This window comes from Cetorhinus maximus, chromosome 10 (assembly GCF_964194155.1).
Source record: "Cetorhinus maximus chromosome 10, sCetMax3.hap1.1, whole genome shotgun sequence".
In the NCBI taxonomy this organism is placed as follows: domain Eukaryota; kingdom Metazoa; phylum Chordata; class Chondrichthyes; order Lamniformes; family Cetorhinidae; genus Cetorhinus; species Cetorhinus maximus.
In genome coordinates, this window is record NC_135888.1 from 131,717,262 (window position 1) to 131,734,015 (window position 16,754).

Here is a 16,754-nt window from a genome sequence, read left to right on the forward strand (position 1 = left end):
GCCAGAAGGGTCTGTGAGGACCACTGTAGATTTCTTCCTCTAGTTGCAAGCTAAGCAAACCTTCCAGCTGCTATTTCCCTCATGGAATCCAAAGTAATCTTGAGCCCCATCCAAACTCCGCGCGGTGAATGATAAAGTTAGCATTTTCTCCGCTTAAAGTGCGGGCCTGACTAAAAATCCTGTTGGCTCTCTCAAGCCAGTGAGATGCAGCCTGCACCAAAGCAAAACTGCGACTGTCTGCTTTTGAACAAGCATCCAGAAAACTTAAACAAAAGAACGTTCTGTCCCCACAGCCCATCTCTCTGACAATGTGGCATACTTCAGGATGGTCTCAAACAGAAATGTAAACAAATTATTTTACCTTCAACATAACTTTTGATTCTGCAACCCATGTGAATAACTTTATATTTCTAATGGATGTAACTGCCCTCTCTTGAGTCTCCCTGGTTCCCCGATGAGGTCCAGAGATGTGACATCCATTGTTTAAGTTTTATTTTCACTATCAATTCGGACCTTGTAAGACTAATTAAACCTATGTTAATTAAACCTGGGCTTGTTTGAGTTGCATTTACATCAGAATTGGTTGTTTTTTTTAAACCAGTTTTTCAATCAGATGCTCCCATTTTTCTACAGTTAAAACTTCAATTCCTAAAGCTATAAATTATATTCTAGAACATATGAATTATGAGCTAGATATTCGCAACAGCCCTCATTTACAAGTCCGGCCATTTCAGAAAGTTTAACCAGCTTCTTACATCCTGTCATTAAATCCTAACCACCCCTCACTCCTTAACCCCACTGGCCATTCCCACCAGCCCCTACTTGCCGATCAGGGAAACTCCTTTCTCCGTCTCTAACTTTGGGAAGGAGGTTTCTTTTCTCTCTCATTGGGGTTAGGTATGGTCCAAAACAATACAGAATTTGAGGTGGTGTTTTGAAGATGAGAGACAGAGCATGCAGTCAATCTGTTTGGCTCACCCTTGCACAGGTACCTGATGCTTCCAGAGCTTTACAGCTTCATCAGTGATCAGCAAAGGTTCTGGGATTTCCCCCATCTCTGTCTGTGCTTAACAGAATTATCCCTCTGCGACACAATTGTTTGTTTGCTACACAGGCTATAGTGGGCTATACATCTGCTCATTGCACACACACCCCGTTAAACACCTGCCTCTTATACACCCACCCATTATACAACCCCTGTTATTTACACATCCCACTCATCACACACCCGCCTGAATTTTCTTTCCTTGACTTTAGTGAGCTTTCCTAAGTGAAACTTTAAAAACTGGGAAGAGATTGAGAGAATTCATAGAGTCCTTAGGTCATGGAAGGAGGCCCATTTGGCCCATCGAGTCTATGCCCACTCTCTGCAGAGCAATCCAATCATTTCCATTCCCCTGCTCTATCCCCATAGCCTTGCAAGTTTATTTCCCTCAAATACCTATTCAATTTCCTTTTGAAATCATTCTCGCTTCCACCACCTTCGTAGGCAGCGAGTTCCAGGCCATTACCAGTCACTGTGTAAAAAAAGTACTTCCTCACATTGCCCCTCCCTTGCATCTCCTGCCTAAGAGCTTACATCTGTGTTCTCTAGTCCTTGTACCATTAGCTAATGGGATCAGCTTTTCGTTATCTACCTTAGCTAAACCTGTCTTCATCTTGTACACCTCTATCAAACCTCCCCTCAGTCATCAGCGTCCACTAGCCTCCAGTCTGAAAAAAGTCCTTTACCTTGACTTGCTGCTTTCTGTCTGTAAGTCAAATGTTTTATCCAATTTGTCACTGACCCTTCTATTCCATGAGCCTCAATTTTGTTAACCAGCCTTCTATGTGGTACTTAGTCAAGAGCTTTCTTAACATCCATGTAGCCAACCTCGATTGCATTCCCTTCATCAACCTACTCTGTTACCCCACCAAAAATTTTAACTAGAGCAGTGAAACACCAGTTGGCCCAGGCTCATGGGGCTTGAAGTCAAATACCAGGCAATCAGTTCAAATGGAGTGGGGCAGCAGTAAGAAGGGAACTTTATCCCAAAGGGCAACCAAACTGTGGAATAAGAACATAAGAAATAGGAGTAGGACTAGGCCATTCAGCCTTCTGAGCCTGACCCGCCATTTAATGAGATCCTGGTTGATCTTCTACTTCAACAACATTTTCCTGCACTATCCACATATCCCTTTAGGGCAGAATTTTTCCCTCGTTGGGCGGGCGTACGCCCAACCCGAATGGGAGAAAAATAGCGCGTGATGACATCGGGCGAGGGTCCTGGCGTTGTTGCGTACTCGGGCGATACTTCGGTCGGCGGGCGGGCGCGAGAGGCAGCAGCGCGCCCGCCGACAATCAAGAGGCCTATTAAGGCCCTCAGTCAATAAATTGAATTGAATTTTTTGCCGCCCGCCCAACCTTATGGTTGGCGGGCGGGTGAAAAGGCCAAGCGGCCTTTACGTTTTTTTGCGAAACCTCATCCTCGGGCGGGACGAGGTTCCAACCATTGATTTAAAAAAACAATAAAAACTTTTAAAATTCATCTGCAACACGTCCCTACTCGTGTGACAGAGTCACATGAGGGGACATGTTTTGCTTCATTTTAAAATCTTTATTTGTGAAGTTAGAAATCTTGAGCTACCTGAGGCAGCTCTGTGCCTTCAGGGGTCTTTCTGTGAGTGCACTTGTGCGCATGCGCTGACTTCCACACCTGCCCTCCTCCAACAACCCCCCCCCCCCCCCCCACCTCCCCACCGACCATCTAGGCAGCGCTGAGCGTTTCAGCGCGCCATTCACGGGCAGCCAGCATGAAATCGTGGTTGGGGCCTGATCGCGGGCGGTGGTCAGCTTAGCGGCCGCTCCCGGGCCTGCCTGCTCGAAGAGGGGGAAGTCCTCCCCTTGACGTTTTTAATCTGTAGAAATCTATCGATCATGGCCTTGAACGTGCTCAATGACTGAGCCTCCCCAGCCCTCTAGGGCAGAGAATTCCAAAGATTCTCCACCCTCTGAGTGAAGAAATTCCTCCTCATCTCAGTCCTAAATGGCCTTGCCCCTTATTCTGAGACTGTGCCCCACTGGTTCTACGCACCCGACCAGGGGAAACATCTTTCCTGCATCTATCTTGACGAGTGCTGTGAGAATTTTGTATGTTTGAATGAGATCATCTCTCATTCTTCTAAACTCCAGAGAATAAAGCGAGTTAATGTTTTGAGTCCTTATGACTCTTCTTCAGAGCTAAAGGCTCTTTTTGGCTCTGAAGAAGGGTCATAAGGACTGGAAACGCTAACTCCGTGTTTTTTTCTCTCCGCAGAAGCTGTCAGACCTGCTGAGTTTTTCCAGCATTTTCTGCTTTTGTTTCAGATTTCCAGCATCTGCGGTATTTTGCTTTCACTCAGAGAATAAAGGCCCAGTCTATTTAATCCTTCCTCACAGGACGATCTCTCCATTCCAGCAATTAGTTTGGTGAAACAAAAACAAAAATTGTTGGAAAGACTCAGCAGGTCTGACAGCATCTGTGGGAAGACAGAGTTAGTGTTTCGAGTCCGTATGACTCTTCTACAGAACTAAAGAGAAGTAAGAATGTGATGAAATATATACTGTTTAAGGGGGGGTGGGGCAGGTGAAGCTGGATAGAAGGCCAGTGATAGGTGGAGGCAAAGGAGAGATTGCAAAAGATGTCATAAACAAAAGGTGGAAGGGGTGTTGATGGTGGTGATACTGGCTAAAGGAGGTGCTAATGGTAACATTAAGAGTAGAAAGCAGGATGAGCAAGTGACAGATGGTCCTATTGGGGATGGGGTGGGGGGACGGTGTGGGAAAAAAGATCAAAATGGGCTAAAAGGTGGGGATAAAACAATGAATGGAAATAAATTTTAAAAATAATAATAATAAAAATAGGTGGGGAAAAAATATATATAAAAATTTTAAAAATAAACATTTGAAGAAAGGGGACCAAAAAGGGGTGAGGAGGGAGGAGAGAGTTTATGATATGAAGTTGTTGAACTCAATGTTAAATCCGGCAGGATGTAAAGTGCCTAGTCGGAAGATGAGGTGCTGTTCCTCCAGTTTGCGTTGAGCTTCAGTGGAACAATGCAGCAGGCCAAGGACAGACATGTGGGCATGAGAGCAGGGTGGAGTGTTGAAATGGCAAGCGACAGGGAGGTCTGGGTCATGCTTGCGGACAGGCCGAAGGTGAACCTTCGTTGCACTCCCTCGATGGCTAGCATATCTTTCCTTAGGTAAGGAGACCAAAACTGCACACAATATTCCAGGTAAGGTCTCACCGAGGCTCTATATAATTGCAGTAAGACATTTTTATTCTTGTACCCAAATCCTCTTGTAATAAAGACCAACACACTGTTTGCCTTCTTAATTGCTTGCTGCACCTGCATGTTAGCTTTCAGAGACTCATGAACAAGGACACCCAAGTCCCTCTGAAGTTCAACACTTCCCAGCCTCTCACCATTTAAGAAATACTCCGTATTTCTGTTTTTCCTATCAAAGTGGATAATCTCACAATTCTCCACTATTATCTGTGCCAAATTTTTGCCCACTCACTTAGCCTCTCCAAATATCCTTGAAGCGCCTTTGCATCCTCCTCACAACTCACACGTCCACCTAGCTTTGTGTCATCTGCAAACTTGGAAATGTTACATTTAATCCCCAAATCCAAATAATTGATACAGATTGTGAATAGCTGGGGCCCAAGCACTGATACTTGTGGTCCCACACTAGTCACAGCCTGCCCACCTGAAAATTACCCATTTCTTCCTCCTCTCTATTTCCTGTCTGTAATGAGTTATTGCAGAGGGATAGTAAGCTGCCAAAAATAAATAGGAAAATAGCTGTGTTTCTGAAGGAAGCAAGATTTGAAGGGTAAGGGGAGAAGGTGGGTAGGTGAGGGTGAGGGATAGGGAGGTGAGGTGGGTAGGTGGGGATGAGAGATTTGGGAGAAGCTGGGAGTGAGGGATAAGGGAAGAAGGTGGGTAGATGGGGGGTGAGGGATATGGGGAGAATATGGGGGTGAGGGATATGGGGAGAAGGTGGGGGTGAAGGTGGGTGGGGGGGGGTGAGGGATATGGGGGAGAAGGTGGGTAAGTGGGGTGAGAGATATGGGGTAGGATGTGGGTAGATGGAGTGAGAGATTTAGGAGAAGGTGGGTGGGTGGGGGTGAAGGATATGGGGAGAAGGTGGGTAGATGGAGTGAGAGATTTAGGAGAAGGTGGGGGTGAGGGATATGGGGAGAAGGTGGGTAGGTTGGGGTGAGGGATATGGGGAGAAGGTGGGGTAAGGGATATGGGGAGAAAGTGGGTAGGTGGGGCTGAGGGATATGGGAAGAAGGTGGGTAGGTGGGGGTGAGGGATATGGGAAGAAGGTGGGCTGAGGGAAATGGGAAGAAGGTGGGGTGAGGAATATGGGGAGAAGGGTAGGTGGGGGTGAGGGATATGGGAAGAAGGTGGGTAGGTGGGGGTGAGGGATATGGGAAGAAGGTGGGGTGAGGGAAATGGGAAGAAGGTGGGGTGAGGGATATGGGGAGAAGGGTAGGTGGGGGTGAGGAATAATGGGGAGAAGGTGGGTAGGTGGGTGTGACGGATGTGGGGAGAAGGTGGGGGTGAAGGATAAGGGGAGAAGGTGGGGGCGAGGTATATGGGTAGAAGGTGGGTAGATGGGGGTGTGGGATATGAGGCAAAGGTGGTTGGAGGGTTGAGGGATATGAAGACAAGGGGAGTAGGTAGTGTTTTGGGATATGGGGGAAGATGAGTAGGTGGTGGTGTGGGATATGGTGGGAAGGTGGGGGCAAGGGGTCTAGGTGAACGTGGGTGGGGGGGATTGAGGGATAAGGAGAGGAGATGGGTACGTGGGGGTGAGGGATATTCTTGTATCTAATTGGTCAGTTTAACGGAGCGCTAAACAGCTCCAAAATGGAGGACAGGTCCAGATGTAAAGCACAACCTCCTTACCCAACATGGTGGGCCTTCGTATTTGGTCACACTGTGCCTGAAAAACAGGCAAATCACTAATGTCTCGGCTGAGATCTTCCATATGGTACAGTATTCTGAAAGTGGAAGCTGTAGAGATCTGGGGACTAATCTCTCGACGCTCCACTGATCATGCCTGCCCAGCATTTAAACTGATGCTGCTGTTTGAAGAAAGATGCATTTATATAGCACCCAATCATATTTGCAGGGCAACAAACAACACTTCCCCAGCCCCTCAATTTCTTCTGAAGAGCAATTTATGCAGATGAACATGAAGTTAATTAATTAAACAACAAATACATCAATGAATCAGATAATATGATTTTTGTGTGTGATTTTAGTTGAGGGGTAAATGTTGGCCCAGGACACCAGAGAGAGAGATAGAGATGGAGAGAGAAAGAAAGAGAGGGGGAGAGAGAGAGAGAGACAGAGACAAAGAGAGAGATGGAGAGAGGCAAAGACGGGAAGTGCTAGCACTTGAACAGGTGTGATGGGCTGAATGATCTCTTTAAATTCTTTAATTGGAATTAACTATTGAAGTCACCAGCCTGGATGGAATTAAGATGCGATTGATCAAAGAATTGAACAATTCTTGTCTCTTTGTGAGGGGAGGGGGGGGCGGTAATTCCAAAATTCCAAGATTCTCCAAATCCGGTGGCAAGAAAGGGGGTCCGACAGCAGCGTCCTCTCCTAAGCCAACTCCCCCAGCATCGAGGCGCTAACCACTCAAAACCGCTGGGTGGGACATGTCGATCATATGCCTGACACCAGACTCCCGGAGCAACTGCGTTATTCTGAACTCAGAGATAAAAACAAAAAACTGCGGATTTTGTTTTTTCCAATAATTTATATAGATTTTTCTTTTCCCACCTATTTCCATTATTTTTAAATCTATACCTTTAATGCCCTGTTAGTCTTTCCACCCCACCCCCACTAGAGCTGTACCTTGAGTGTCCTGCCATCCACTCTTAATTAGCACTTTTCTTAGATAATATCACCACCTTCAACACCTCTTTGATCCTTTTGTCTGTGACATCTTTTGATTATCTGCTCCTATCACTGCTCGCTTGTCCCTACAACCACCCTCCACCCCAACTTCTCTCCCCCCACCTTAAACCAGCTTATATTTCACCTCTCTCCTAACTATACTCAGTTCTGTTGAAAGGTCGTGAGGACTCGACACGTCAACTCTTTTCTTCTCCGCCGATGCTGCCAGACCTGCTGAGTTTTTCCAGGTAATTCTGTTTTTGTTTATTCTGAACTCAGTCGTGGCAGGGCCTCCCAGGTGGAATCACGTTAGCGATGTCATCAAGGCATCCCTAAAGAGATCAAACAATCCCCACCGAGCCAGGGGAGTCCCTGGCTTGTGACGGAAACAAAACGGCGAAGTCTCACCCGGGAAGGCACCGAGCACATCGAGTGACTTTGTCGGGAATGTGCAGGGGGGGCGAGGTGCTGGAGGGAGCGCTCCAAACCACCTCATCTACCCTACTCTCCCAGCGCCACCTGCCCCACAGGTCTGAGTATGTACGTCGTGTACTGGACTTATCCGCCATCTCAGAACTCAACGAACCAGAGTTCATTGCAAGTCAGCCTCAATCCCGAGGGGCCGCCTAAGAGAGAAGAACACCAAAAGATAAGAAGCCACTGGTGATTGCAGAGGTTGTAGCTGAAAGTAATAGGGTATTCAGTTCCACACTGGGAGCAGCCATTTCCCTACAGTCAATTCCCAAAGAAAAGCTTCAATTGTCAGACACTATTACAATTAAACATAGCATGGAGTCAGGAAAGATAAGAGTCAGAACGAGCAAGCGTGTTATTGAGTTTTGAACGTGGCTTAATTCATGTGTAAAGGAACTGACTCAGGAGTTAATATGTCTTAATTTTCAGCAGACATTTGATAAAAGCCGGTTAGCAAACACCTTTCTCGCTCGCTGAGACTGAGAGGCCTCCTCAAGTGGGCTTGACACTCTCTGTGGCTCAGTGGGGGGTAGCACTCCCTGGCCTCTGAGCCAGTGCATCGTAGCGTCAAGTCCTAGAGTCCAGGGGCTTGAGTTTGTCATTGTAGTAACTGTGGTTTTATTTTGTGTGTCATGTACCTTTAAGAATAATACGTGCTAAGGAAGATCACATGGCCTGTAGTAAAAGTGGATGTAAAAGATCCTACAGCTGCGATTTCAAAGAAAAAACAGGGGAGTTCCCCTCGGTCCGGGGCCAAATATTTATCCAGTGTCACTAAAAAATAGATTACCTGGTCACTGTCTCATTGCTTCTTGTGGGATCTTGCTGTGTGCAAGTTATCTGCCATGTTTCTTACATTACAGTAGCGACTACACTAAACTGGCTGGAAAGTGCTCTGGGATGCCCTGAGGTCATGAAAAGTGTGAAGAGAAATGCAAATTGTTTCTTCTCCGGCTGTTGGCAATTCAAAATGTTTATTTTAAAAACGGCAACGATCTTCCTTTGTGTCAGGCACGATGATTCCCAGCCAACGGAGAGTTTCCTCTTTGACCCCTTATCGACCTCTGGTGTCCTTGGTGTCGCCACGCTGTTGGACACAGCCTAAAGGCAATTGCTCTGAGCTCACTGCATTTGGTTGCTGGGGTCTGCATCCATGTCAAGGCTATGTCTTTTTTTATATTATTCTTTAATGGGACGTGAGTGTCGCTGGCATGGGCAGAATTCGCTGTCCACCCACAGACCCACAGCAATGTAGTTGACCCTTAATTGCCTTTGATCTGAGTGGCTTGTTATTGTCATTTCCTTGGGCAGTTAAGAGTCACCCACGTTGCTGTGGGTCTGGAGTCACATGTAGGCTCAGACCAGGTAAGGACGGCAGATTTCCTTCCCCTAAAGGACATTAGTGAACCAGGTGGGTTTTTAAGACAATTGATAATGGGCCAGGGTTTTAAGGCCCCCCTCCCATCCGGCAGGATATCACGGTCTCGCTGGACGGAATGGAGATTTAAATGGCTCGCCACATCTGTTGGGGGGTGTGGGGCGAGACTGTAAAATGAGAGTTTCATGGTCACCATTACTAAGACCCGCTTTCCATTCCAGATTTTTATTTATTAATTCATTGCTGGCATTCGAACCCATGTTTCCAGAGCATTAGCCTGGGCCTCTGGGTACTAGCCCAGTGACAACACCACTGCGCCACCATCTCCCGTTATAAGCTTTCGCCAAGTGGTTCTGACAGAATGCCAGTTGAGCAGGTAATCAGTGAGTAGGCGATGTTTGATGGCAGAGTTGATGACTCCTTCCAACACTTTTCTGATTTTGGGGAGGAGACTGATGGTGCAGGATTTGCCCAGTTAGATTTTCATCTATTCTTTCACGGGATGTGGGCGTCGCTGGCTGGGCCAGCATTTATAGCCTATCCCTAATTGCCCTTGAGAAGGTGGAGGTGAGCTGCCTCGTGAACTGCTGCAGGAGGGTCAGTACTGAGGGAGTGCTACACTGTCGGAGGGTCAGTACTGAGGGAGTGCTGCATTGTCAAAGGGTTAGTACTGAGGGAGTACTGCACTGTCGGAAGGTCAGTACTGAGGGAGCGCCGCACTGTCAGAGGGTCAGTGCTGAGGGAGTGCTGCACCGTTGGAGGGTCAGTACTGAGGGAGTACTGCACTATCGGAGGGTCAGTACTGAGGGAGTGCTGCACTGTCAAAGGGTTAGTACTGAGGGAGTGCTGCACGGTCAGAGGGTCAGTACTGAGGGAGCGCCGCACTGTCGGAGGGTCAGTACTGAGGGAGCGCCGCACTGTCAGAGGGTCAGTGCTGAGGGAGTGCTGCACCGTTGGAGGGTCAGTACTGAGGGAGTACTGCACTATCGGAGGGTCAGTACTGAGGGAGTGCTGCACTGTCGGAGGGTCAGTACTGAGGGAGTGCTGCACCGTCGGAGGGTCAGTACTGAGGGAGTGCTGCACTGTCAGAGGGTCAGTATTGAGGGAGCGCTGCACTATCGGAGGGGCAATACTGAGGGAGTGCTACACTGTCGGAGGGGCAGCTCTGCATTAGAGCATTAGTGAACCAGGTGAGCTTTTACAATTGATGCTAACATATTTATTCCAAACTTGTTTAATTAATTGAACTTAAATGCCTCAGCTGCCTTAATGGAATTTGAACTCATGTCCCTGATCATTAGCCCACATCTTTTGATGGCTAATCCAGTGATATGTCCAGTATGCTACAGCATGTCCCTGTTTTGGTGAGAATGGCTTCTTTGAATACTTTTGCCGGTTCACTATAAAAATATTGGTGATGGAAAAAGAGGCTATTTTACTGACAAGTATCATCCAATCAGGTAACAAATGGGAAAGCAGGGTACCCTGAGGATAGACATGAGCAATGGAAGATGCTCTTAGGACAGGGTGGTTGGAAGCAGGAGTTCAGGACTCCCAGCTCTTGTAGCCACAGTATTTATGTGGCTAGTCCAGTTCAGTTTCTGGTCAATGGTAACCCCCAGGATGTTGATAGTGGGGGATTCAGTGATGATAAGCCATTAAATGTCAAGGGATGATGGTTAGACTCTGTCTTGTAGGAGACGGTCATTGCCTGGCACTTGTGTGGCGCAAATGTTAATTGCCACTTGTCAGTCCAAGCCTTTTCTGGAAGATGGTTGTGATTGTTGGAGGTCAATCATCTCAGCTCCAGGACATCACTGCAGGAGTTCCTCAGGGTAGTGTCCTTAGCCCAACCATCTTCAGCTGCTTCACCAATGACCTTCCTTCCATCGTAAGGTCAGAAGTGGGGATGTTCGCTGATGATTGCACAATGTTCAGCACCATTCGCGACTCCTCAGATACTGAAGGAGTCCATGTCCAAATGCAGCAAGACCTGGACAATATCCAGGCTTGTGCTGACAAGTGACAAGTAACATTCATGCCACACAAGTGCTAGGCAATGGCCATCTCCAACAAGAGAGAATCTAACCATTGCCCCTTGACATTCAATGGCATTACCATCGCTGAATCCCCCACTATCAAAATTCCTGGGGTTACCATTAACCAGAAACTGAACTGGACTAGCCATATAAATACTGTGGCTACAAGAGCAGGTCAGAGGCTAGGAATCCTGCAATGAGTAACTCACCTCCTGGCTCCCCAAAACCTGTCCACCATCTACAAGGCACAAGTCAGGAGTGTGATGGAATACTCCCCACTTGCCTGGATGAGTGCAGCTCCAACAACACTCAAGATGCTTGACACCTTCCAGGACAAAACAGGCCGCTTGATTGACACCCCATCCACAATCATTCACTCCCTCTACCTCTGACTCACAGTCGCAGCAGTGTGTGCCATCTACAAGATGCATTGCAGGAATTCACCAAGACTCCTTAGACAGCACCTTCCAAACCCACAACCGCTACCATATGGAAGGACAAGGGCAGCAGAACACCACTTGGGAACACCAACACCTGGAAGTTCCCCTCCAAGTCACTCACCATCCTGACCTGGAAGAATATCACCATTCCTTCACTGTCACCGGGTCAAAATCCTGGAACTCCCTCCCTAACAGCACTGTAGGTGTACCTACACTACAGGGCCTGCAGCTCACCACCACCTTCTCAAGAGCAATAAGGGATGGGCAATAAATGCTAACTTGCCAGCAATACCCAATTCCCACGAATGGATAAAAAAATGTGATTGAAAAACATCCAGGAATATGTCCAGCAGAGTTAGCAACCCTCGCCTTGACCTGAATGCTACTTGCCATCCCAAAGAGAGCCCCAGGTCAGAGACTTCAAATCGTGCATGACCCCAATTATGTCTGGACCTTTTTGTGGTGACTTTCATGTTTAAAGTTCCAATTTTTGTTTTCGAATCCATCTACGATCTCACTCCTTCCGATTTCTGGAACCTTCTCCAGCCCTGCTGTAGCGTGATGGGTTAACAGAATAGCTATGCTAATGACTGGTGTATACTATGATACATCAGTGACATCAGCAGTCATGTGCCTGACATTCAGGAGAGAGGATGGAACATTCTGTACTCAGGAGAGACAAACCTGTTCTGTAACCGGTCTGACATATAAGTGTTAATAAACCAGTTTGAAGCAAGTACCATAGTAAGACTACAGTCTTTCTAGCTAGGATAAGTCACGGCAGCCAGAAGCCAGCAACCACACAACCAGTATGATCATACCTGTAACCCTCTATGCTGTTCCAATTCTGGCCTTGAGGATCCCTGATTTTAATCGCTCTACCATTTAGTGCCTGGACCCTGAACTCGAATTCCCTCCTTACACATCGACCCCTCCCCATCTCACTTTCCTCCTTTACGATGGTCTGTAAAAGTAACCTTCTTGGCCAAACTTTTATTTGTCCCAGTATCTCCTTACGTGGTCTGGATGTCAAACGTTGTCTGATAACACTTCTGAGAAGCGACTTGGGACATTTTACTATGTTAAAGGTGCAACGAAGGTGCACACTGTTGTTGTTTTGATGGACAGGAGAGGGTTGATATATAATTTAGAGGAAACCATACTGTAGGGCTAGCTCCATATCTTACAGATCTTCGATCTGGAACAATAAGTTCTGCTGCATGACATCACAAACAATGTATTAAAATACATCTGTTGCAAAGTTACTGACATTACTGAAGAATGGTTCGAAATGGAAACGAGGATTCAGTGGGTTGAACGTCCCAATAACTCAGTGGGTAAAGGGGGTTGCCTGAGTGCTCAAATCTGAAAGGTCTGATAGTCTATCCTCGGCTCGGGTCTGTGGGCAGTTTGTGAATCACAGCCCGTCTGGCTGCAGTTTCAGAGGGAATTTTAAAAAAAAAATCGTCCAAGGCTCTGGCTCCTGATTCCTGTCCTGCATTAGAAGAAAACTCGTACTGTGTATGCATGTCGAGGGCAGGATTAGGCTGGGCTGTGACGCTGTCCATGACTGCAAAAGCTGAGCATCATCGCACTCAAAGCCAAGAGTCCGCCTGCTTTGTGTGGCTGATATCGGGGTGTCCTATGGTGGATATTGGTAGGGCACATGCACCATTTAAACCCCAACAGCCATTAATTTAACTGTCTTATGTTAAAGGTGCTGACATATCTGGGTGTTCAGGTTTAGGGTTTTCCAGCAGGGGCAGCAATGCTCGGAACAGCCCTTTCCAAAACCACCAAACTCGTAAAATCAAAACAGGGCCTGGGCACTCCCTCCCACATCTGGGCACTCCCTCCCACATCTGGGCACTCCCTCCTCTGCCTGGGCACTCCCTCCTCTGCCTGGGCACTCCATCCTCCACCTGGGCACTCTCTCCCACATCTGGGCACTCAATCCCACATCTGGGCACTCCCTCCTCCGCCTGGGCAGTGCCTCCTCCGCCTGGGCACTCCCGCCTCCACCTGGGCACTCCCTCCCACATCTGGGCACTCCCTCCCACATCTGGGCACTCCCTCCTCCGCCCGGGCACTCCCTCCTCCACCTGGGCACTCCCGCCTCCGCCTGGGCACTCCCTCCCACATCTGGGCACTCCCTCCTCTGCCTGGGCACTCCCTCCTCCACCTGCGCACTCCCTCCCACATCTGGGCACTCCCTCCCACATCTGGGCACTCCCTCCTCCGCCTGGGCACTGCCTCCTCCGCCTGGGCACTCCCGCCTCCGCCTGGGCACTCCCTCCCACATCTGGGCACTCCCTCCTCTGCATGGGCACTCCCTCCCACATCCGGGCACTCCCTCCTCCGCCTGGGCACTCCCTCCCACATCTAGGCACTCCCTCCTCCTCCTGGTCACTCCCTCCCACATCTGGGCACTCCCTCCCACATCTGGGCACTCTCTTCTCCGCCTGGGCACTCCGTCCCACATCTGGGCATTCCCTCCCACATCTAGGCACTCCCTCCTCCGCCTGGGCACTCCCTCCCACATCTGGGCACTCCCTCCCACATCTGGGCACTCCCTCCTCCTCCTGGGCACTCCCTCCCACATCTGGGCACTCTCCTCCGCCTGGGCACTCCCTCCTCCGCCTGGGCACTCCCTTCCACATCTGGGCACTCCCTCCCCGGTCTGCACGCTCACTCCCACATCTGGGCACTGTCTACCCGATCTGGGCTCTCACTCCCCAGTCTGGGCACTCGCTCCCCAGTCTGGATATTCACTTGTGGGAAGTGAGTTCCAGCTCATTACCACTCAATATGTAAAAAAAAACTTCCTCATGTTTCTGCCCCGTATCTCTTACCCAAAACCTCAAATCTGTGTCCCCTAGTCTTTGCACCATAGGTTTGTGGGAACAGTTGTTCCTTGTCTACCTTTTCTAAACCTTGCACCTCTCTCCCAGATCTCCCAGCCACCTCCTTTTCTCCAAGGAGAACAAGCCCAATTTCTCCAACCTAACCTGGTAAATTCCCTCATCTCTGGTAAATCTCCTCTCCATTCTCTCAAGGACATTCACATCCCTCCTAAAGGGTAAACTGATGCTGTTCATCATGCATTTTGCAAACATTTACTGATTTATACCATCATGTCCTTTTCCCACTCCCTATCCTTTCCCCTCTCCCATTGTGCAATTGGATGATTTGTAAAGTGTGTTGGTCACTGCTTTACTCAAAGTGATGGCTCTTTATATTGGATCAGGAGGAGCCCTTGCAGCTCCACTAGTCTGTTCTGCCATTCAGTTATAACATGGCTGATCTATAGCTGCCTTAATGTTGTAGGCCTTGACACCTGTGACTGACAAAAATATCTATCAATTCCAGTTTTAAAATTTTCAATTGGCCCACGGGATGAACAGCTTTCTTGAGGGGAAAGAATTCCAAATTTCCACACCCTTTGTGCTTCCTGACATCACGGTTGAAAGACAAACTCTAATTTTAAGGTTACGCCTCCTTCTTCCAGACTGTCACCAACAGAGGAGATAGTTTCTCTCTATCGACCCTCTCAACTCCTCTAATCACCTTAAACCCCTTGATTAAATTACCCCTCAGCCCCAGATTGTCGCTATGACAGAGAACCTCTCCATCTTGGCAAAAAAACCTGGAAATTCTAAGTCCCGTCCCCAAGCATGGCACTTCCTAATTTCGCGGAGGCGGGACCTGAGTCAGGACGGGGTTCGTGCATGTGCAATTTATGGAGGGAGCTGACCATTTAACTCATCAACTGCTTCCGTTGGAGTGGGATTTTGGTAGGCCAGGAGCATGAAATCTGGAGGGTGCAGATTAGGCTACATAACAAGAGGTTTGAAGTTGATAGATTAGTTTGGATAGCCAAAATACCCCTTTGGAGAGGTAAGATACCCCTTTGGATACAGTCCCAGGACACCTTTGGGAGAGGTAAGGCACCCTTTGGGATTGTTAAAAGTAAACATGATTGTTATCAAAAAGTGCATAAACTCATTCGAACTGTCAAAATGGCAAGGAACTGTCCGGCTGCCAAGGAACTGTCAAAGCTGTCAAGGAACTGTTGAAAACTTTTGAGCTGTCAAGGAACTATCAAAGCTGTCAAGGAACTCTCAAGGGCTACTAGATAAGCTGACATGGAGGAAAAAAGAGCAAAGGGTGGTGGGTGGGGGCATGAGTTGGCATAGGGGCTATAAAGGGCCATGGGGATGTAGGGTCATAGGCGTATGAGGGGCCATGGAGATTGGTAGAGGGGAAAGGGTTGACATAGGGGGCATGAGGACCCATAGGGGGTGTGTGGCAGCATGAGGTGGCATAGGTTGGCATCCATGGGGCATGGGGAGTGTTTGGGTGGGTGAGGAAGGTGCGAGGTGGGGGTTGTTTTTGGTTTTAATCATTTTAAAAATAATTTAAACAAAGGGCTGGAGAACAGAGTCAGGCTTCCGCCCGGCCTGCCTCTGCACCCGTCTGCCTCCGCAATCGTTCTGGGGATGGTAGGCTCGACTTTCAATCCACTCTGCCCCACCAGAACCAAAACCTGAACTGTGGGCAGCCATTTTAAGAGGCCAGGTTTGCAGAGCTGGGAATTCTCCCATCTCTATGTACTTGACCTGGGAGCGGAAATCTGGGCCTTAATCTTCTATTCTCAAGGGAATACAAGCTCAGTATGTGCAACCTGCCCTCATAACTCAACCCTTTTGGGCTCTGGTACCATGCCAATGAATTTGTGCTGCACTCACTCTAGGGCCTATGCACTTCCTAAGGTGCTGAGACCACAGATGGTTTTGGCTGTCAGTCACAGTGAGGGTCAGTGACTATGTGGAGCCAGTGCTGACCCTGACCTTGCCTGACATTCTGAGGCACTCGCCCACACAAACCCACACATGCACCAAAAGACATTAATGCACACATCACACACATACGTGCTCCTGTCCATAAGCACAAACACATACACAATCTCTCACGCCATCGCACGCACGCGCACAGAGACACATGCCATCAGACACACATGCACACGTAGACACGCATCCAAGTGGGTACACACAAGCAGACATAGATACACAGAAACACATCTGCACAGGCTCACATAATCAGAATCAAACGCACACATGGGGCTGAATTTTACAGCCCTGTCACGGCGGGGGAGGGGCAGTAAAATGTGGCGAGCTGTCCAAAACCCTGTTGACTTCGGCCAGACCGTAAAATCCCACCAGTGTAAACTCCCGCCCCTACGTACAAACATAACGAGCAGTTTTACACCTCCCAGCAAGGTCTATCCACAGGAATCATGAATGGGAATCGGGGTGGATTCTCTATGGTCTAGCCCAGCGTTCACTGAAGCCAGGTGAAGCGCATTCTGCCCCTACCTGTCTCAACTGTGCCTGGGTGCCACCAGTACACCAACTCCATTTCAATTAAACAACAGTCAGCTATTCACTTGTGCTACTGGTTTCATTAGCTTGT

At 48.4% G+C, this 16,754-nt stretch overlaps 1 protein-coding gene across 2 annotated transcripts in view; it reads right to left on the bottom strand.

Moving 5' to 3' along the window:
• LOC144686030 (calcium/calmodulin-dependent protein kinase type II subunit alpha) overlaps nt 1-16,754 on the bottom strand; it is a 226,952-nt gene that overhangs the window by 68,711 nt on the left and 141,487 nt on the right. The gene's annotated exons all lie outside the window — the stretch shown is intronic.